Consider the following 22129-nt stretch of genomic DNA (forward strand, 5'->3'; position numbering starts at 1 on the left):
CAACCATTCTCAACCCCCCAATTCCAACCAACCATCACCATCTGAGGACAGGCTATGCTGGATTGAAGCCATGCTTGAAAATCTTTTCAAGGAGTCTAAAGACATGAAAAATTTCTAGGAGGAGGTGATATCTAATCTGCAAAACCAAGATGCTGCTATCCAAAAACTTGAAGCACAGATTGGATACCTGTCCAAGCAAGCCCCTAGCCATAACCCCTATAATGCCACCAAGATAAACTCAAGGGAGGAATGCAAGACTATTACACTCAGGAGTGGAAAGGAACTGAAAAAGACCTCAAAGGAAACTCAAGAGAGGGAAGTAGATGAAAGCCTAAGTGACAAGGAAGAAGCACGAACACATGCTCCCAATCCACCAAAAGAAAAAGGAATCCTAAGGCCATATGTCCCAAAAGCTCCTTACCCTCAACGATTAATGAAGAATGAAAAGGACAACTAATTCTCCAAATTCTTGGAGGTTTTCAAGAGACTACAGATCAATATTCCCTTTGCTGAAGCATTAAAGCAAATGTCACTCTATGCTAAGTTTTTGAAGGAGTTAATGACCAAGAAGAGAAGTTAGAGAAATGATGAAAGTATGGTGTTAACTGAAGAATGTAGCACCATTGATGACAAGTCATCTTATGCTAGCTTCTCAAGCATTTTTCACTTGTTTCATTAGGTTTTATGCACTTTCTTGCATTATAAGTAAGTGATTTGGAGTGGATTTGCATGGTTTTGTTGAATCAATCAACCATCATTTATTTGACACAAAATCATGAGGTTTAAGCTAGAATTAGTTGGTATTTGAAGGATTTATAAACCTTGTGAATTTGGTGATGCTTTGATTGGTTGTTTTGATTACTTGTAGGTGAAGAAAAGAAAGAAACAAGGAAAGCGTGCCTATAAAGCGTGGCCTAAGGAAACAAAAGCGTGGCATCAACCAAGGCAAGGCCATGGCGCTCACTAATTGAGCATAGCGCTCTCTATTTGAGCGCTAGAGCAAAGGCCAAGGGAGCAAAGGCAGGGCACTAAGTGAACTCTCTTAACTGAGTGCCCAAGAAACTAAAGAAAATTAATAGCGCTCAGTTAACTTAGTTAACTTTATCGGGCTCCATTCCAAAGAAAATTATAATGTGACAATTGCTAGTGAAGGAGCCAGGATTCAAACCCATGAACCAAGAGAGGGAAGGAGCGTTAGTATGCAAGGAAAGTGTCCAAAATGAAGCTAGCAAGGTTTGAACCAGGCACATGCTAGCAAGGAAGGAGCGCTACAAGGAAGCAAAGAGAGGGGCGCTCCGTTCCCTTATTTAACTAAGCGCTACTCTTCATGAGAAATGTGCACCAAATTGGATTCACCAAGGCTCGAACAAGAGAGCTCTCTCCACAAAAAAGGGGCGCTGCGTGAAGTTCCCTTACTGAGCGCTACTTTGCATTGCTTGGCACAAGGAAAATTGGCTCCAGAATGAGAGAAGCAAGGCTCGAAGTAGGAACCCGCTCCAAAGCAAAGGCGCTGCGTTGTGTTAGTTGACTGAGCGCTACTTTACTGCATCCAATGGGCTTTGGCACGAGATTGGAGCCTAGGACAAGGCCATTGAGCGCTGCGGTGGTTCTTTTAATGGAGTGCTGAAAGAGCTGAAGATTGATGGTTTAGAGGTTATAGTCAACTCTCGTTGTAAGTATAGTTACTAAACCAAGCAATCAACCTTTCTTACAAACGTTTTGGTTGTCACAAGTAACAAACCCCTTTTAAATTGATAACCGAGTATTTAAACCTCAGGTCGTCTTCTCAAGGAATTGCAGGGAAGTATGTTCTTATTATTGGTTATGAAGATTGTAAATTGGGGGTTTTGGAAGTAAGGAGAGAATATGTTATATGACAAGTAAAATAAAATAATAATAATAAAATCTCTTGGCAAGGTATAAGAAATTGGAAGTCCAGACTTAGTTATCCTTATCAATAATAATGAAAGTTGAATCTTAATTCCACTTAGTTGACCTTTACTAAAGCAAAGGAAAGTCAAGGGACAAATTGGTTTGATCTTCGAATCCTATTTATTTCCTAAGAAAAGCTTGGGATTATTGAAGTTCAACTCAATTGGCAAGATAACAATTATCAATTATGCTGTTGAATTGGATAACTCCTGAGTTACTGATTTTTTAACCAAAACCAAAAGGGGAAAAGTAAATCTACTGGAATAAAAATGCCTTCAGATGGGAAGCAATAATTATGTAAATAAAAGAAAGCAATAATAACTGAAATACCTCAAATAATATTAATTCAAAGAAAATCATAACGTGAATGTAGCATAAGCCAAATAGGCAACATAACTAGTATAAGCATTAAAGTATCTGAAAATAAGAGATAAATATAAAGTAAAAGAACATTGAACCTGGGATTGAGAGTCACTCCTAAAACTAAGAGAAGTCCTAAATCCTAATCCTAAGAGAGAGGAGAGAACCTCTCTCTCTAAAAACTACATCTACTCCTAAAATTGTGAATGTGAAAGCCTGTTTATGAATGGATACATTCCCCCACTTTATAGCCTCTAATCTGTGTTTTTTGGGCCGAGAACTGGGTCAGAAACAGCCCAGAATTCGCTGGTTGCAAATTCAAACATGCTGATTTTCGCCACTGCAACGCGGCCGCGTGGGGCACGCGTTCGCGTCACCTAGCTTCAGGGCAACTATGGCCTATTATATATCAAATCGAAGCCCCAGACGTTAGCTTTCCAACGCAACTGAAACTGCGTCATTTGGACTTCTGTAGCTAAAGTTATAGCTGTTTGAGTGCAAAGAGGTCAGGCTGGACAGCTTAGCAATTTCTCCAACTTCTTGTATTCCTTCCACTTTTGCATGCTTCCTTTCCATCCTCTAAGCCATTCCTGCCCTGTAATATCTGAAATCACTTAACACACATATCAAGGCATCTAATAGTAATAAGAGAGGATTAAACATAGGGAACTTAAGGCCAAAGAAGCATGTTTTCAATCAAAGCACATAATTAGGAAGGCAAATGTAAAACCATGCAAATAGTATGAATAAGTGGGTAAAGAGTTGATAAAATCCACTCAATTGAGCACAAGATAAACCATAAAATAGTAGTTTATTAACCTCCCCACACTTAAACATTAGCATGTCCTCATGCTAAGCTCAAGAGAAGCTATAAAGATGAAGAGGAATGGTAGATTAATATGAAATGCAACCTATGAATGTAACTACATGCAAAATGTTTCTACCTACTTAGTTAAAATTAAACAAATCTTTCAAGAGGAAATATGAACTGGATTTCACTAATTCAAATCATGAAAATGAAGTACAAATAGACTTGCAAGAAGAAAATAGCTCATGAAAGCGGGGAACAAGGAATTGAGCATCGAACCCTCACTGGTAGTGTATACACTCTAATCACTCAAGTGTTTTAGGTTCGATTCTCTCAATTCTCCACTAACCTTGCTTTCTAAGGCTTGCTCTTCATCTAACAATCAACATAAATTTAATTAACAGATACACATATCAAGAGGTCTTTTAAGGGTTGTAATGGGGTTAGGGTTAAGGTAGGATTGTATTTGGTCAAGTGGACTAAAATCTGAATCCTTAATTAACTTAAACTTTTCCCACCTAACTTAAGACAATCCATGTAATCATAATACTACATCTAACTATCCATTAACCATGTTTTCCACATATTCATGCATTCTTATTTCAAGTACAGTACATATGCATTGCTTTCACCACTTACTTTGGGGCATTTTGTCCCCTTTTTACTTAATTGCTCTTTTTCTTTTCTTTTTCTCATTTCTTTTTTTTTTATATTGCTCTTTTTCTTTTCTTTTATTTTTCACATTGCATATGATTAAATTATTGGATGCATGAATCATGTCCTAAATATTTTTTTCACATTTTCATAAAGATATACAATGCCCAATTCTTAAACCAAACGTTTCCAAACCCACTTTTCCCACACTTAAATCATAAGCATTCTCACTAGTCTAAGCTAACTAAGGATTCAAATTAAGGACATTATTGTTTTCCGCTTAGAGTTAGTAATGAGCTAAAGTAAAGAACAAATGGGTAAAATAGGCTCAACATTGGTTTGCAAGGGATAATGAAAGGTAAGGCCATATGGGTATGTAAGCTTAGTGAAACAAAGGCCTCAATCATGTAAGTGTATGCATACATCAAATAATAGAAATATAGAATTAAGCAAGACAAAGATCACAATTTTAGAGAGAAAAATACACACTAAAAATAAATTATTGGTTTAAAAATGCAACCAATTCAAATAGGCTCAAAATCTCACAGGTTTTGTGTGTTCGAGCTCTAAACCATGTTCCAGTATAATATCTCTTCAAACAAGTGTAACATTAAATTTTATTCAAATTAGTGAAATACTCTTAAAAGGTTTCTTGAAAAAGAAAATATTACTTCAACCAAGTGGTAAAGTATGCATAAAATCAAACAAACAAATATGCAATCAAACATGCAAATGCAACAACTAACAAGGAAAATAAACCATTGGTGTTGATATAGAACAGTGACTAACCCATGGAGATCGGTATCGACCTCCCCACACTTAAAGATTGCACCGTCCTCGGTGCATGCTAAGATGTGCAGGTGGACGGGTTGTTCCAACTGATGCTTTTCTTCAAGGATTGTGCAGATTGACTTATTTGTCTTCCCCCATGTAAACGTCTTCTGGTCCTCTTTCTGGTGGCCATCCTGAAAGAAAAAGGGAAGAAAAGTAACCCAAATCAAAGAAAAAAAGCAAATAAAACATGGGTTGGTTAATGCCAAATAATGAGGGTCTCAATTACACGGTAGCTACAACATGCAAATGAGAAAATAGTAGAAGTACATGGCAAATCAAGAGTGCAAAAATTTGCAAAAATAGGGAAGAGAGTGTAGGTAAGGAGAGATAATAAAAATTCATATCAATGTAAAAGTAATACATATATAAAAGATTGGCATTGATATAAATAATATTACCTATCCAGAATAAAACAAGTCATAAGCACCAAGAAAATACCAGAAAAGATGTAACAGTTGAATAAGAAATTTTTAACACCAATGGAATAATAAATTCAGAAAAGAAAATAAAAATATGCACTAAATTAAAATGCAATGAATGAAATATTCAAATAAATTAAGTAAAATAAAATAAAAGATAAGAAGAATGAGAAGGGAAAGAAGGGAAGAAGAAGTAAGTAAGAAAGGAGGGAGGAAAAATTAGGATTGGGGGAGAAAAGATAAGATATTTGACAAATTAGGATAAGCTGTGCGGCACAAGCGACGCGGTCGCGTGGGGCACGCGGTCGCGTGACTTGCGCTTAAACTAAATGACGCGGTCGTGTGACACAGTTTATGCTACTGGCGCGAGGGCAGCCTCGCGCTCGCACAACTCTCTGTTCAAAATCATATTAGTGCCAGGTTTTAAGTGACGCGATCGCATGGGGCATGCGATCGCGTGAGTGGCCTTTAGAGGAATCTGATGCGGTCGCGTGGGTCACGCGGCCGCGTGGGAAGGATTATGCGTTCAGCACCAATCCAGCACTACTCTCGCACAACTTTCGGCTGTGCACCGTTATTACGTCGAAATCCTGGTCACGCAGCCGCGTGTGGCATGCGGTCGCGTGGGAGGCCATTATTCCCATATGACGCGGTCGTGTGGGACGATTTGTTCCATTGGCACGCCTCCAGCCACGCTCTTGCGTGACTTTCTGTTTGTTTTCTTTTCTTTCCATTGCACCGGTGACGCGGACGCGTCAGCGACGCTGCCGCGTCGCGTGCGTGCTTTTTTTTTATGCAAAATGCAGACTGCAATGATAAATGTGAATGCTATGCATGATTCCAGGTTCAATAAAATAAAATTCAAAAACAAACAAAACTAAATAAAATTAAAATTGAGAAAGGAATGATTATACCATGGTGGGTTGTCTCCCACCTAGCACTTTTAGTTAAAGTCCTTAAGTTGGACATTTGGTGAGCTCCCTGTTATGGTGGCTTGTGTTTGAACTCATCCAGGAATCTCCACCAATGTTTGTATCTCCAGTAACCTTCGGGGTCCCAAACTAGGCATGTAAAGCCCTTAAAAATCTTCAAACAGATTCTTAGGCTCCCGGGGTGACAGATGTCAGAGCAGATTCCAGGGTCTCAAACTTTGCTTTTACACCCATTTTTGTCGGGATCTGTATTTTTCCAGCTGGGTGATAAGTAATTTGAATTCTCACTGCAGCTACCAAACAGCTTCCTAGACCCATTCAATTGAGCTCTACACCAACCGTTGCGTTTAAACTTAAAGCTTCCAACCATAATGAACCTTGCAGGACAATTCTTACCACTGGCCATCTTCCTCTTACTCTTAATGTTACAAAGAGCTCTAAGTTGACCATCCGTCTCCAGTAGCCCATATTCAAGTGGAATTAGAAAGCTAAGGGATATGAATTTTACCCACTTGAATGTTGTGAAGGATGATGGCAACTTAGGGAGAGGTATTTTTAATGAAATTGCAAGCTCCACTCCCTTGTGCTCTTCTCTGATAATTACCACCTCTTTGCAAGCTTTTTCAATTTCAACTTCTTGATCAACCTCTTCCAAGTCTTCAACTGTGATATGCCTTGGAGGTTGTACACCCTCCTTAGCATCAATTTCAAATGTCTTGGAAGGGGGTTCTATGACTGGACCTTCCCATGGAGGTTCTGCATCTCCTAAGTCTTCAACCACTTCTTCTTCTTCAATAATTCCGGCTTCCTCTACTTGTTCCAGTACAAAGTCATGCTCCGTACTGTCCACTGGAGTTTCTAGTATCTCCTTCATGCTACGCTCTTCATTAGATTGTCCACATGAAGCCATGAGGGTTCCTTGAGTGTCCGAACGTCGGGAAGCTAATTGATTTATTGCTTGCTCCAATTGACGAATGGTTGCATGAAATCGATCCACTGTTTTCTTGAAATGATCCTTTGTCTCTTGATGTACTCGGTTTTCATAAATAGGATCATAGTGCTCTTGGATTGATGGATATGGAGATGGTGAATATTGAAGTGGTGGTTCTTGTGAGTAATTGGGTTGGAATTGGGGTGGTTCTATATATGGTTCATATGGCTCATAAGGTGGTTGGTATGATGGTTGAGGGTTAGGGTCATATGGAGGTGAATGGCGGAAAGGGGCTTGTGAGTTTGGTGGTCCAAAGTTATGTTGAGGAGAGGGTTCATAGGCATATGGTGGTGGTTGTTGATAATCAAAAGATTGCTCACCATATCCATTGCCTTGATATGCATCACAGAATGGTTGTTGATAGTCCATTGGAGGTGGTTGTTGCCATGAGGGTTGATCAAATCCTTGTGGCTCCTCCCATCTTTGATTCTTCCAACCTTGATGCCTGTTCTCATTATAGTTTTCATTCCTAACAACAACATTGGAATCAAACTTGAAGCGAGAGGGGTGAGAACTCATAGTTAGTTAATAAAAATTTAAAAACAAAAATAAGAGCAAATTTGAAATTCAAATTTTTGAATTTGAAATTTAAAATTTGAATTTTGAATTTTTTAAAATTGAAATTTGAAAAAAAAAATTTTAAATTTGAATTTTAAATTTTGAAAATTGAATTTTTAAAATTGAAAATTGAAAATTGATTTTTTTTTTAATATTTACAATAACCAATAATAAGGCACACGTTTGCAATTTTCCGGTAACGGCGCCATTTTGAAAGAGCTGAAGATTGATGGTTTAGAGGTTATAGTCAACTCTTGTTGTGAGTATAGTTACTAAACCAAGCAATCAACCTTTCTTAAAAATGTTTTGGTTGTCACAAGTAACAAACCCCTTTTAAATTGATAACCGAATATTTAAACCTCGGGTCGTCTTCTCAAGGAATTGCAGGGAAGTATGTTCTTATTATTGGTTATGAAGATTGTAAATTAGGGGTTTTGGAAGTAAGGAGGAAATATGTTATATGACAAGTAAAATAAAATAATAATAATAAAATCTCTTGGCAAGGTATAAGAAATTGGAAGTCCAGACTTAGTTATCCTTATCAATAATAATGAAAGTTGAATCTTAATTCCACTTAGTTGACCTTTACTAAAGCAAAGGAAAGTCAAGGGACAAATTGGTTTGATCTTCGAATCCTATTTATTTCCTAAGAAAAGCTTGGGATTATTGAAGTTCAACTCAATTGGCAAGATAACAATTATCAATTATGCTGTTGAATTGGATAACTCCTGAGTTGATTTCTTAACCAAAACCAAAAGGGGAAAAGTAAATCTACTGGAATAAAAATGCCTTCAGATGGGAAGCAATAATTATGTAAATAAAAGAAAGCAATAATAACTGAAATACCTCAAATAATATTAATTCAAAGAAAATCATAACGTGAATGTAGCATAAGCCAAATAGGCAACATAACTAGTATAAGCATTAAAGTATCTGAAAATAAGAGATAAATATAAACTAAAAGAACATTGAACCTGGGATTGAGAGTCACTCCTAAAACTAAGAGAAGTCCTAAATCCTAATCCTAAGAGAGAGGAGAGAACCTCTCTCTCTAAAAACTACATCTACTCCTAAAATTGTGAATGTGAAAGCCTGTTTATGAATGGATGCATTCCTCCACTTTATAGCCTCTAATCTGTGCTTTCTGGGCCGAGAACTGGGTCAGAAACAGCCCAGAATTCGCTGGTTGCGAATTCAAACATGCTGATTTTCGCCACTGCGATGCGGCCGCGTAGGGCACGCGTTCGCGTCACCTAGCGTCAGGGAAACTATGGCATATTATATATCAAATCGAAGCCCCAGATGTTAGCTTTCCAACACAACTAGAACCGCGTCATTTGGATCTCTGTAGCTAAAGTTATAGCCATTTGAGTGCGAAGAGGTCAGTCTGGACAGCTTAGCAATTTCTCTAACTTCTTGTATTCCTTCCACTTTTGCATGCTTCCTTTCCATCCTCTGAGCCATTCCTGTCCTGTAATATCTGAAATCACTTAACACACATATCAAGGTATCTAATAGTAATAAGAGAGGATTAAACATAGGGAACTTAAGGCCAAAGAAGCATGTTTTCAATCAAAGCACATAATTAGGAAGGCAAATGTAAAACCATGCAAAAAGTATGAATAAGTGGGTAAAGAGTTGATAAAATCCACTCAATTGAGCACAAGATAAACCATAAAATAGTGGTTTATCAAGCGCTATGCCAAATTCTTGGCACGACACAAAACACACAACAAAATTGAAGGCCAAAGGCAATGGGTAGCGCTACGTTGGGTTAGTTAACCGAGCGCTCCCCTGGAAGATGATCCATGGTTCAATTTCAATTAAAAACCAACTTGGATCCAATTCTTCACCAATTTGAAAAGCCCACTCGAAATTCTAAAGATCAAAAATAGAAAGTGTATAAATAGGAGTTAGTTTGATTTGTATGGGACCTTTTACCTTTTAGCTTATTTTTCATTTTCTAGTTTACTCTTAGCTAATTTTTCATTTTCTTTACTTTGAGTTTTCATTGAGAGCTCTGAGACTTGAGATTGGATCTAAGTGTTACTCTCTAGTTTTCATTTTACTATCTTCTGCAACCTCTACTTTCTGTTTTGAAATTTTGGATTGAGAATGAAGAAATTTGATGAGCGGATAATTTATACGCTTTTTGACATTGTTTTTAGTATGTTTTTAGTAGGATCTAGTTACTTTTAGGGATGTTTTTAATAGATTTTGTGTTAAATTCACATTTCTGGACTTTACTATGAGTTTGTGTGTTTTTCTGTGATTTCAGGTATTTTCTGGCTGAAATTGAGGGACTTGAGCAAAAATCAGATTCAGAGGTTGAAAAAGGACTGCTGATGCTGTTGGATTCTGACCTCCCTGCACTCAAAGTGGATTTTCTGGAGCTACAGAACTCGAAATGGCGCGCTTCCAATTGCTTTGGAAAGTAGACATCTAGGGCTTTCCAGCAATATATAATAGTCTATACTTTGGCCAAGAATGGACGACGTAAACTGGCGTTCAACGCCAGCCTTCTGCCCAAATCTGGAGTCCAGCGCCAGAAAAGGATCCAAAACCAGAGTTGAACGCCCAAACTGGCACAGAAACTGGCGTTCAACTCCACAAATGGCCTCTGCACGTGCAACACTTAAGCTCAGCCCAAACACACACCAAGTGGGCCCCGGAAGTGGATTTATGCATCAATTACTTACTCATGTAAACCCTAGTGACTAGTTTATTATAAATAGGACCTTTTACTAGTCTTTTAGACCATCTTTGGTCTCAGTTTTATTCCATTGTTCATCTTAGGAGACTATTGATCTCGTTTAGGGGGCTGGCCATCTCGGCCATGCCTGGACCTTCACTTATGTATTTTCATACGGTAGAGTTTCTACACTCCATAGATTAAGGTGTGGAGCTCTGCTGTTCCTCAAAGATTAATGCAAAGTACTACTGTTTTCTATTCAATTCTTCTTATTTCTCTTCTAAGATATCCATTCGCACCCAAGAACGTGATGAAGGTGATGATTATGTGTGACGCTCATCATCCTTCTCCCTTATGAACGCGTGCCTGACAAACACTTCTGTTCTACATGAATTAAAGCTAGAATGAGTATCTCTTAGATCTCCTAACCAGAATCTTCGTGGCGTAAGCTAGAATGATGGCGGCATTCAAGAGAATCCGGAAGGTCTAAACCTTGTCTGTGGTATTCTGAGTAGGATTCAATGATTGAATGACTGTGACGAGCTTCAAACTCGCGATTGTTGGGCGTTAGTGACAGACGCAAAAGGATAGTAAATCCTATTCCAGCATGATCGAGAACCAACAGATGAATAGCCGTGCCGTGACAGGGTGCGTGAGCAGATTATTCACTGAGAGGATAAGATGAAGCCATTGACAAGGGTGATGCCTCCAGACGATTAGCCGTGCCGTGACAGGGCATTGGATCATTTTCCCGTGAGATGACCGAAAGTAGCCATTGACAGTGGTGATGTATCACATAAAGCCAGCCATGGAAAGGAGTAAGACTGATTGGATGAAGATAGCAGGAAAGCAGAGGTTCAGAGGAACGAAAAGCATCTCCATTCGCTTATCTGAAATCCCTGCCAATGAATCTACATAAGTATCTCTATCCCTTTTATTGTTTATTTGAATCTAATAAAATATCATGTTTAAATCCGCCTGACTGAGATTTGCAAGGTGACCATAGCTTGCTTCATACCAACAATCTCCGTGGGATTCGACCCTTACTCACGTAAGGTATTACTTGGACGACCCAGTGCACTTGCTGGTTAGTTGAACGGAGTTGTGTCCACACATAGGTGCCATAATAATGATTCCATACAACAACAAAGAATACTACATTGATGTGAACACAATTTCGTGCACCAAGTTTTTGGCGCCGTTGCCGGGGATTGTTCGAGTTTGGACAACTGACGGTTCATCTTGTTGCTCAGATTAGGTAATTTTCTTTTTATTTTATTTTCAAAAATTTTTCAAAAATATTTTCAAAAATCTCTCATTTGTTTTCGAAAAAAAAAATGTTTTCAAAAATAAATTATTCTATGGCTTCAGAATTTTTAAGAATGAATTCTAGTGTTTCATGAAGCATGTTGAAGCCTGGCTGGCTGTAAAGCCATGTCTCAATCCTTATACTCAAGAGAAGAGCTTCTTTATCTTTCTTAGCCAATTGGCTGTGGAATGTAAGGAATGTCAGGCGTGTCATGTCTGAGTTACATACTAAAGCTTGGCTGGCTATTAAGCCATGCCTGACCCTTTGATTGGAGCTTTAGAGCATAAGATTCCTGGAATTCATGTTGAAAATTTTGGAATCCTTATTTTTTCTTTTTCATATAATTTTTCGAAAAATATAAAATAAAAATCCAAAAAATTTTAGAAAATCATAAAAATCAAAAATATTTTTGTGCTCTTGTTTGAGTCTTGAGTCATATCATAAGTTTGGTGTCAATTGCATGTGTATCTTGCATTTTTCAAAAATTTCATGCATTCATGGTGTTCTTCATGATCTTCAAGTTGTTCTTGGTAAGTCTTCTTGTTTGATCTTGATGATTTTTTGTTTTGTGTCTTTTCATGTTTATCATATGCATTCTTGAATTCTTAGTGCGTAAGCATTAAAGAATTCTAAGTTTGGTGTCTTGCATGTTTTCTTTGCATTAAAGATTTTTCAAAAATATGTTCTTGATGTTCATCATGACATTCAAAGTGTTCTTGGTGTTCATCTTGACATTCATAGCATTCTTGCATGCATCACATGTTTTGATCTAAAAATTTCATGCATTGCATCTTTTTAGTGTTTTTCTCTTGCATCATAAAAATTTCAAAAATCAAAAAAAATATCTTTCCCTTTTTCTCTCATCAAATTCGAAAATTGAGTTGACTTTTTCAAAAATTTTTAAAAATCAAAGTTGTTTCTTATGAGTCAAATCAAATTTTCAATTTGAAAATCTTATCTTTTTCAAAATCTTTTTCAAAAATCAAATCTTTTTCAAATTTCTTAGTTATTTTCGAAAATTCCAAAAATATTTTTCAAAAATCTTTTTCTTATTTTTATACCAAATTTTCGAAAATAACATAATCAATTAATGTTTTGATTCAAAAATTTGAAGTTTGTTACTTGCTTGTTAAGAAAGATTCAAACTTTAAGTTCTAGAATCATATTTTGTGATTTCTTATGAATCAAGTCATTAATTGAGATTTTAAAAATCCAATCTTTTTCAAAACTAATTTCAATCATATCTTTTCAAAAATATCTTCTTATCTTATCTTTTTCAAAAATATCTTTTCAAAATATCTTTTCTAACTTCCTAACTTCTTATCTTTTCAAAATTTGTTTCAACTAACTAACTAACTTTTTGTTTGTTTCTTAACTTTTTCAAAACTACCTAACTAACTCTCTCTCTCATTTTTCGAAAATATCTTCCCCTTTTTCAAAAATTTCTTTTTAATTAACTAATTATTTTTATTTTTATTTTTATTTCAAAAAAATTTTCGAAAAAGACTAACAAATTTTCAAAAACCAATTTTCAAAAATCACTAACTCCTTTTCAAAATAATTTTCGAAAATTATACCTCCCCCATCCTATTCTGTTTATTCATTCATATCCTAACATCTCATCTCACATCTCTTCCATTCTCACAGTTGTGTTTCTTCCTTTATATTACATTCTTTGTCTCCCTCTTTTCTTCCACTCACAAAGGGATCCCTATACTGTGGTATAAAGGATCTCTATTATTATTATCATTTTTCTGTCCATTCTTCCTTGTCATATGAGCAGGAGCAAGGATAAGAACATTCTTGTGGAAGCAGATCCGGAACCTGAAAGGACTCTGAAGAGAAAATTAAGAGAAGCTAAAATACAACAATCCAGAGAAAACCTTTCAGAAATTTTTGAACAGGAAGAGGAGATGGCAGCCGAAAATAATAATAATGTAAGGAAGATGCTTGGTGACTTTACTGCACCTAATTCCAATTTACATGGAAGAAGCATCTCCATTCCTGCCATTGGAGCAAACAACTTTGAGCTAAAACCTCAATTAGTTTCTCTGATGCAGCAGAACTGCAAGTTTCATGGACTTCCATCTGAAGATCCTTTTCAGTTCTTAACTGAATTCTTGCAGATATGTGATACTGTTAAGACTAATGGAATAGATCCTGAAGTCTACAGGCTCATGCTTTTCCCTTTTGCTGTAAGAGACAGAGCTAGATTATGGTTAGATTCTCAACCTAAAGACAGCCTGAACTCTTGGGATAAGCTGGTCACGGCTTTCTTAGCCAAGTACTTTCCTCCTCAAAAGCTGAGCAAGCTTAGAGCTGATGTTCAAACCTTCAGACAGAAAGAAGGTGAATCCCTCTATGAAGCTTGGGAAAGATACAAACAGTTGACCAAAAAGTGTCCTTCTGACATGCTTTCAGAATGGACCATCCTGGATATATTCTATGATGGTTTATCTGAGCTATCAAAGATGTCACTGGATACTTCTGCAGGTGGATCCATTCACCTAAAGAAAACGCCTGCAGAAGCTCAAGAACTCATTGACATGGTTGCTAATAACCAGTTCATGTACACTTCTGAAAGGAATCCTGTGAGTAATGGGATGCCTATGAAGAAGGGAGTTCTTGAAGTTGATACTCTGAATGCCATATTGGCTCAGAATAAAATATTGACTCAGCAAGTCAATATGATTTCTCAGAGTCTGCATGGAATGCAAGCTGCATCCAACAGTACTCAAGAGGCTTCTCCTGAAGAAGAAGCCTATGATCCTGAGAACCCTGCAATAGCAGAGGTAAATTACTTAGGTGAACCATATGGAAACACCTATAACTCAACATGGAGAAATCATCCAAATTTCTCATGGAAGGATCAAAAGCCCCAACAAGGCTTTAATAATGGTGGAAGAAACAGGTTTAGCAATAGCAAGCCTTTTCCATCATCAACTCAGCAACAGACAGAGAACTCTGAACAAAATGCTTCTAATTTAGCAAATCTAGTCTCTGATCTATCTAAGGCCACTGTAAGTTTCATGAATGAAACAAGGTCTTCCATTAGAAATTTGGAAGCACAAGTGGGCCAGCTGAGTAAAAGGATCACTGAAATCCCTCCTAGTACTCTCCCAAGCAATACAGAAAAGAACCCAAAAGGAGAGTGCAAGACCATTGACATAAGTGCCCTGGCCGAACCTGTGAGGAGAGGAGAGGATGTGAATCCCAAGGAGGAAGACCTCCTGGGACGTCCAGTGACCAATAAGGAGCTTCCCTCTGAGGAACCAAAGGACTCTGAGGCTCATCTAGAGACCATAGAGATCCCATTGAACCTCTTTATGCCCTTCATGAGCTCTGATGAGTATTCCTCTTCTGAAGAGAATGAGGATGTCATTGAAGAGCAAACTGCCAAGTTTCTTGGTGCAATCATGAAGCTGAATGCCAAATTGTTTGGCATTGATGCTTGGGAAGTTGAACCTCCCTTGTTCATCAATGAACTAAGTGATCTGGATCAACTGACATTGCCTCAGAAGAGACAGGATCCTGGAAAGTTCATAATACCCTGTACCATAGGCACCATGATCTTTAAGGCTCTGTGTGACCTTGGTTCAGGAATAAACCTCATGCCCCTCTCTGTAATAGAGAAACTGGGAATCTATGGGGTGCAAGCTGCTAAAATCTCACTGGAGATGGCAGACAGCTCAAGAAGACAGGCTTATGGACAAGTAGAAGATGTATTAGTAAAGGTTGAGGGCCTTTACATACCTACTAATTTCATAGTCCTGGATACTGGAAAGGAAGAGGATGAATCCATCATCCTAGGAAGACCTTTCCTGGCCACAGCAAGAGCTGTGATTGATGTTGACAGAGGGGAAATAGTCCTTCAATGGAATGAGAACTTCCTTGTATTCAAAACTCAAGGATCTCCCTCTGCAACCATGAGGAGGAAGCAGGAAAAGCTTCTCTCCAAGCAGAGTCAACCAGAGCCCCCACAGTCAAACTCTAAGTTTGGTGTTGGGAGGCCACAACCAAACTCTAAGTTTGGTGTTAAACTCCCATATCCAAACTCTAAGTTTGGTGTTGGAGAGTCTCAACAAAGCTCTGCACATCTGTGAGGCTCCATGAGAGCCCACTGTCAAGCTATTGACATTAAAGAAGCGCTTGTTGGGAGGCAACCCAATGTTTATCTAACTCTTATTTTTATTGTTTTTCATGTTTTCTTAGGTTCATGATCATGTGGAGTCACAAAATAAATATAAAAATTGAAAACGGAATCAAAAACAGCAGAAAAAAAATCACACCCTGGAGGAGCATCTGTCTGGCGTTCAAACGCCAGAACAGAGCATAGTTCTGGCGCTGAACGCCCAGAATGGGAGTATCCTGGCGCTGAACGCCCAGAACAAGCATGGTTCTGGCGTTCAACGCCAGAAATGGCAGCAAAGGGGCGTTGAACGCCCAAAATAGGCACCAACCTGGCGCTGAACGCCCAGAGTTGTGTGCAAGGGCATTTTACATGCCTAAATTGGTGCAGGGATGTAAATGCCTTGACACCTCAAGATCTGTGGATCCCATAGGATCCCCACCTACCTTCACTCACTCTCTTCTCTCTTCTCAATCATCCTCTATTCCCAATAAACACTCATCCCTTCTGTCTTCCATTTACCACTCACACCCATACACCCACTTACCTTCAAAAATTCAACATCTCTTCCCCACCCAATCCCACCCATATGGCCGAATACACATCTCCCTCCATCTCCTCCATATCTTCTTCTTATTCTTCTATCCTTTCTTCTTTTGCTCGAGGGCGAGCAACATTCTAAGTTTGGTGTGGTAAAAGCATAGCTTTTTTGTTTTTTCCATAACCATTGATGGCACCTAAGGCCAGAGAAACCTCTAGAAAGAAGAAAGGGAAGACAAAAGCTTCCATCAACGGTCTATAGCTCAGTGGTAGAACATTTGACTGCAGATCAAGAGATCCCTGAGATACCTCAGGGGATACATTTTCTTCCACACAATTATTGGAAGCAACTAAGGGTGGAACATCAAGAGCACTCCATCATCCTTCATGAAATCAGAGAAGATCTAAAAGCAATGAAGGAGGAGCAGCAAAGACAAGGAAGAGACATAGAAGAGCTCAAGGACATCACTAAGGTGGACTCATTCCTTGTTCTTACTTTCTCTGTTTTGCATTTTCTATGTTATGTGCTTATCTGTGTTTGTGTCTTCATTACATGATCATTAGTAGTTAGTAACTATGTCCTAAAGTTATAAATGTCCTATGAATCCATCACCTCTCTTAAATGAAAAATGTTTTAATTCAAAAGAACAAGAAGTACATGAGTTTCGAATTTTTCCTTGAACTTAGTTTAATTATATTGATGTGGTGACAATGCTTCTTGTTTTCTGAATGTATGCTTGAACAGTGCATATGTCTTTTGAAGTTGTTGTTTAAGAATGTTAAATATGTTGGCTCTTGAAAGAATGATGACTAGGAGACATGTTATTTGATAATCTGAAAAATCATAAAAATGATTCTTGAAGTAAGAAAAAGCAGCAAAAAAAAACAAAGCTTGCAGAAAAAAAAAGAAAAAAAAGAAAAAAAATATAGGCGAAAAAAAAATAGAAAGAAAAAGAAAAAGCAAGCAGAAAAAGCCAATAACCCTTAAAACCAAAAGGCAAGGGCAAATAAAAAGGATCCCAAGGCTTTGAGCATCAGTGGATAGGAGGGCCTAAAGGAATAAAATCCTGGTCTAAGCGGCTAAACCAAGCTGTCCCTAACCATGTGCTTGTGGCGTGTAGGTGTCAAGTGAAAACTTGAGACTGAGCGGTTAAAGTCAAGGTCCAAAGCAAAAACAAAGAGTGTGCTTAAGAACCCTGGACACCTCTAATTGGGGACTTTAGCAAAGCTGAGTCACAATCTGAAAAGGTTCACCCAATTATGTGTCTGTGGCATTTATGTATCCAGTGGTAATACTGGAAAACAAAGTGCTTAGGGCCACGGCCAAGACTCATAAAGAAGCTGTGTTCAAGAATCATCATACTGAACTAGGAGAGTCAATAACACTATTCGAAATCTGAAGTTCCTATAGATGCCAATCATTCTGAACCTCAATGGATAAAGTGAGATGCCAAAACTATTCAAGAGGCAAAAAGCTATAAGTCCCGCTCATATGATTGGAGCTCTGTTTCATTGATAGTTTGGAATTTATAGTATATTCTATTCTTTTTATCCTATTTTGATTTTCAGTTGCTTGGGGACAAGCAACAATTTAAGTTTGGTGTTGTGATGAGCGGATAATTTATACGCTTTTTGACATTGTTTTTAGTATGTTTTTAGTAGGATCTAGTTACTTTTAGGGATGTTTTTAATAGATTTTGTGTTAAATTCACATTTCTGGACTTTACTATGAGTTTGTGTGTTTTTCTGTGATTTCAGGTATTTTCTGGCTGAAATTGAGGGACTTGAGCAAAAATCAGATTCAGAGGTTGAAAAAGGACTGCTGATGCTGTTGGATTCTGACCTCCCTGCACTCAAAGTGGATTTTCTGGAGCTACCGAACTCGAAATGGCGCGCTTTCAATTGCGTTGGAAAGTAGACATCTAGGGCTTTCCAACAATATATAATAGTCTATACTTTGGCCAAGAATCGACGACATAAACTGGCGTTCAATGCCAGCCTTCTGCCCAAATCTGGAGTCCAGCGCCAGAAAAGGATCCAAAACCAGAGTTGAACGCCCAAACTGGCACAGAAACTGGCGTTCAACTCCACAAATGGCCTCTGCACGTGCAACACTTAAGCTCAGCCCAAACACACACCAAGTGGGCCCCGGAAGTGGATTTATGCATCAATTACTTACTCATGTAAACCCTAGTGACTAGTTTATTATAAATAGGACCTTTTACTAGTCTTTTAGACCATCTTTGGTCTCAGTTTTATTCCATTGTTCATCTTAGGAGACTATTGATCTCGTTTAGGGGGCTGGCCATCTCGGCCATGCCTGGACCTTCACTTATGTATTTTCATACGGTAGAGTTTCTACACTCCATAGATTAAGGTGTGGAGCTCTGCTGTTCCTCAAAGATTAATGCAAAGTACTACTGTTTTCTATTCAATTCTTCTTATTTCTCTTCTAAGATATCCATTCGCACCCAAGAACGTGATGAAGGTGATGATTATGTGTGACGCTCATCATCCTTCTCCCTTATGAACGCGTGCCTGACAAACACTTCTGTTCTACATGAATTAAAGCTAGAATGAGTATCTCTTAGATCTCCTAACCAGAATCTTCATGGCGTAAGCTAGAATGATGGCGGCATTCAAGAGAATCCGGAAGGTCTAAACCTTGTCTGTGGTATTCTGAGTAGGATTCAATGATTGAATGACTGTGACGAGCTTCAAACTCGCGATTGTTGGGCGTTAGTGACAGACGCAAAAGGATAGTAAATCCTATTCCAGCATGATCGAGAACCAACAGATGAATAGCCGTGCCGTGACAGGGTGCGTGAGCAGATTATTCACTGAGAGGATAAGATGAAGCCATTGATAAGGGTGATGCCTCCAGACGATTAGCCGTGCCGTGACAGGGCATTGGATCATTTTCCCGTGAGATGACCGAAAGTAGCCATTGACAGTGGTGATGTATCACATAAAGCAGCCATGGAAAGGAGTAAGACTGATTGGATGAAGATAGCAGGAAAGCAGAGGTTCAAAGGAACGAAAAGCATCTCCATTCGCTTATCTGAAATCCCTGCCAATGAATCTACATAAGTATCTCTATCCCTTTTATTGTTTATTTGAATCTAATAAAATATCATGTTTAAATCCGCCTGACTGAGATTTGCAAGGTGACCATAGCTTGCTTCATACCAACAATCTCCGTGGGATTCGACCCTTACTCACGTAAGGTATTACTTGGACGACCCAGTGCACTTGCTGGTTAGTTGAACGGAGTTGTGTCCACACATAGGTGCCATAATAATGATTCCATACAACAACAAAGAATACTACATTGATGTGAACACAATTTCGTGCACCAGAATTCTGTTTCAACTCTTGATCTGAAATTCATCTTGTTCTTCTTCTGCAAAAATTTTGAGAATTAAGGAATTGGATTTGAATTTCATTTATTGTTTTCATTCACATTTCTTCTGCAATTTATTTTCTGATTGAGCAAAGGAGAATTGAGATCCAGATCTGCTTCCTGAGTTCATTGCTCTTCTTGGATCTTCAAATTCTCTTTTAGATTTTACAATTGAGCTAAGTTTCTTTCTGTCTTGTTCTTCAAGCAATTTTCCATTTTTATTTAGATCTGCTGCACTTACTTCATCTTCTACTTCTCTGCTTGATTGCTCTTTACATTTTCTTGCTTCATTTTGAGTCCCAACTCCCCAAATCCCTTTAATCTTTCAGCAATTTAAGTTTCACAGCAAATTAGATTCAGTAGTTCATATTTCTTGCACTTTAAGCTTCAGCCTTTTACATTTCTTGCAATCTAAGTTTCAGTCATTTACATTACTTGCACTTTAAGATTCAGCTCTTTTACTTCTGCTGCTCTTTAATTTACTGTCAATTCTCCCTCTCCCTTTACTTTCATGCAATTTAGCTTCTGTTAATTACAATTCACTCAAATCATCACTTGTTTGCTTGACTAAACTAACCACCTAACTAAAATTGCTCAATCCTTCAATCCCTGTGGGATCGACCTCACTCATGTGAGTAATTACTACTTGATGCGACCCGGTACACTTGCCGGTGAGTTTTATGTTGGATCATTTTCCACACATCAAGTTTTTGGTGCCGTTGTCGGGGATTGAATAGATTGCCAATGATTAAGTAAGGTGGTGGTCTAGATTAAGCACTTTTTCTTTGTTTTTGTTCATTTTTTTTATTTTAACTAGCACACTAACTATTTAAAACTTTGTCTCTACTAACTCTTACTGCACTCAAGCTACAGAGTGCTCTTGTGTTTCTTGTTGTTCTGGTTGTATGACAAAAGCTAGGAGAGAGCTCTCCACCTCTGGAGATCGTGACGAAAGGACTCTTCGAAGACTGAGAAGGGAAGCTAGAGGACAGGGAGTCATTGGTGGAGAAACTTCTGAAGAAGAATACCAAGAAATAAAGGAGAATCCACCAGTGGGAGTGGCCAACAACAATGGTCAACCCCAAAGGAGAGTATTCGCTTCCTATACATTTGCCAATCCAAGGCATTGTGGGAGTAGCATCCTTACCCCAAATGTCAATCCAAACAACTTTGAATTGAAGTCCCAGCTCATCACTTTGGTACAAAACAACTGCTCCTATGGAGGAAGTCCACTAGAAGATCCAAATCAGCATCTATCCACTTTCCTAAGGATCTGTGACACAGTGAAGTCCAATGGTGTACATCCAGAAATATACAAATTGTTGATGTTCCCATTCTCATTGAGGGACAAGGCTGCTCAATAGCTTAAAGCCTTCCCACAAGGAAGCATCACTAGCTGGGAGGATCTAGTGAGTAAATTCCTAGTCAAGTTCTACCCACCTCAGAGGATTATCAGATTGAAGACTGAGGTACAAACCTTCACACAGATGGATGCAGAATCTCTCTATGAGACTTAGGAGAGGTACAAGGCTCTTATTAGAAAATGTTCCCCTGAAATGTTCAATGAATGGGACATCCTTCAAAACTTCTATGAAGGATTGACTCTGAAAGCTCAAGATGCACTAGACCATTCAGCATGAGGTTCTTTGCAACTGATGAAGATAGCAGAGGAAGCCCAAAACCTCATTGATATGGTGGCAAACAATCAATACTTCTTTGTTCATCAAAGGCAATGCCAACCAGCCCAAATGAAAGGAGTCCTGGAGTTGGAAGGTGTGGACACCATCCTAGCTCAAAACAAGGTAATGCAGCAACAAATTCAGCAACAATTTGAGCAGATGGCTAAGAGGATTGATAGCCTCCAAGTTGCAGCAGTGAATACAAGCCAACCATCACCCACATGGGGGCAAAATGAAGAAAACCAAGAAGATCAACAGCAGAAACAAATTTAATATGTGCACAACCAAGGCTCAGGCGAAAATGAAGTTTATGGTGACACCTACAATCCATCCTGGAAGTACCATCCAAATCTCAGATGGGGAGATAACCACAATCAAAACCAACAGTCTTGGCAGAAAAATTCAACACAAAACAACTCATGAAAGATAACTTACACAAACCACAGCAAGCAGCAAAACACTAACCACAATCCATACAAGAAAACCCCAAAGCAACTACCCCAATCCTACCTATTATCCACCTGATAACCCAGCCACTAACCAAAACAATTATCATCCATCCTCAACATCCCATAACCAACCACAAATATCACAAGACACTCAAAGGATCTCCAACTTGGAGATATTGATGGAAAACATGATGAAGCACCAAGAGATGACCAGCAAGAACCATGAGGCTTCAATGAGAAACTTAGAAAGGCAAATTTGACAATTATCCAAGCAAGCTGTAATTGAAAGGCCAAAAAGCTCACTCTCATGTGATACCATTCCAAATCCTAAAGAAGAGTGCAAAGTCATCCAATTGAGGAGTGGAAGAACCTTGGTGAATGACAAAGAAGATAACAAGAAGCCTATGGACAATGACAGAGCTAGCAGCAAGCATGATGAA

General features: G+C 38.4%; 1 non-coding gene across 1 annotated transcript; it reads right to left on the minus strand.

Moving 5' to 3' along the window:
- Positions 1-13798: 13798 nt before the first annotated feature.
- Positions 13799-13906, minus strand: LOC148564560 (small nucleolar RNA R71). The gene has a single exon (XR_015884183.1). It is a non-coding gene; the product is annotated as a small nucleolar RNA R71 (small nucleolar RNA).
- Between the last annotated feature and the right edge of the window lie 8223 nt (positions 13907-22129).

The sequence above is a fragment of the Arachis ipaensis genome, chromosome B5, assembly GCF_059453495.1.
Source record: "Arachis ipaensis isolate K30076 ecotype BB chromosome B5, ASM5945349v1, whole genome shotgun sequence".
NCBI classification, from domain to species: domain Eukaryota; kingdom Viridiplantae; phylum Streptophyta; class Magnoliopsida; order Fabales; family Fabaceae; genus Arachis; species Arachis ipaensis.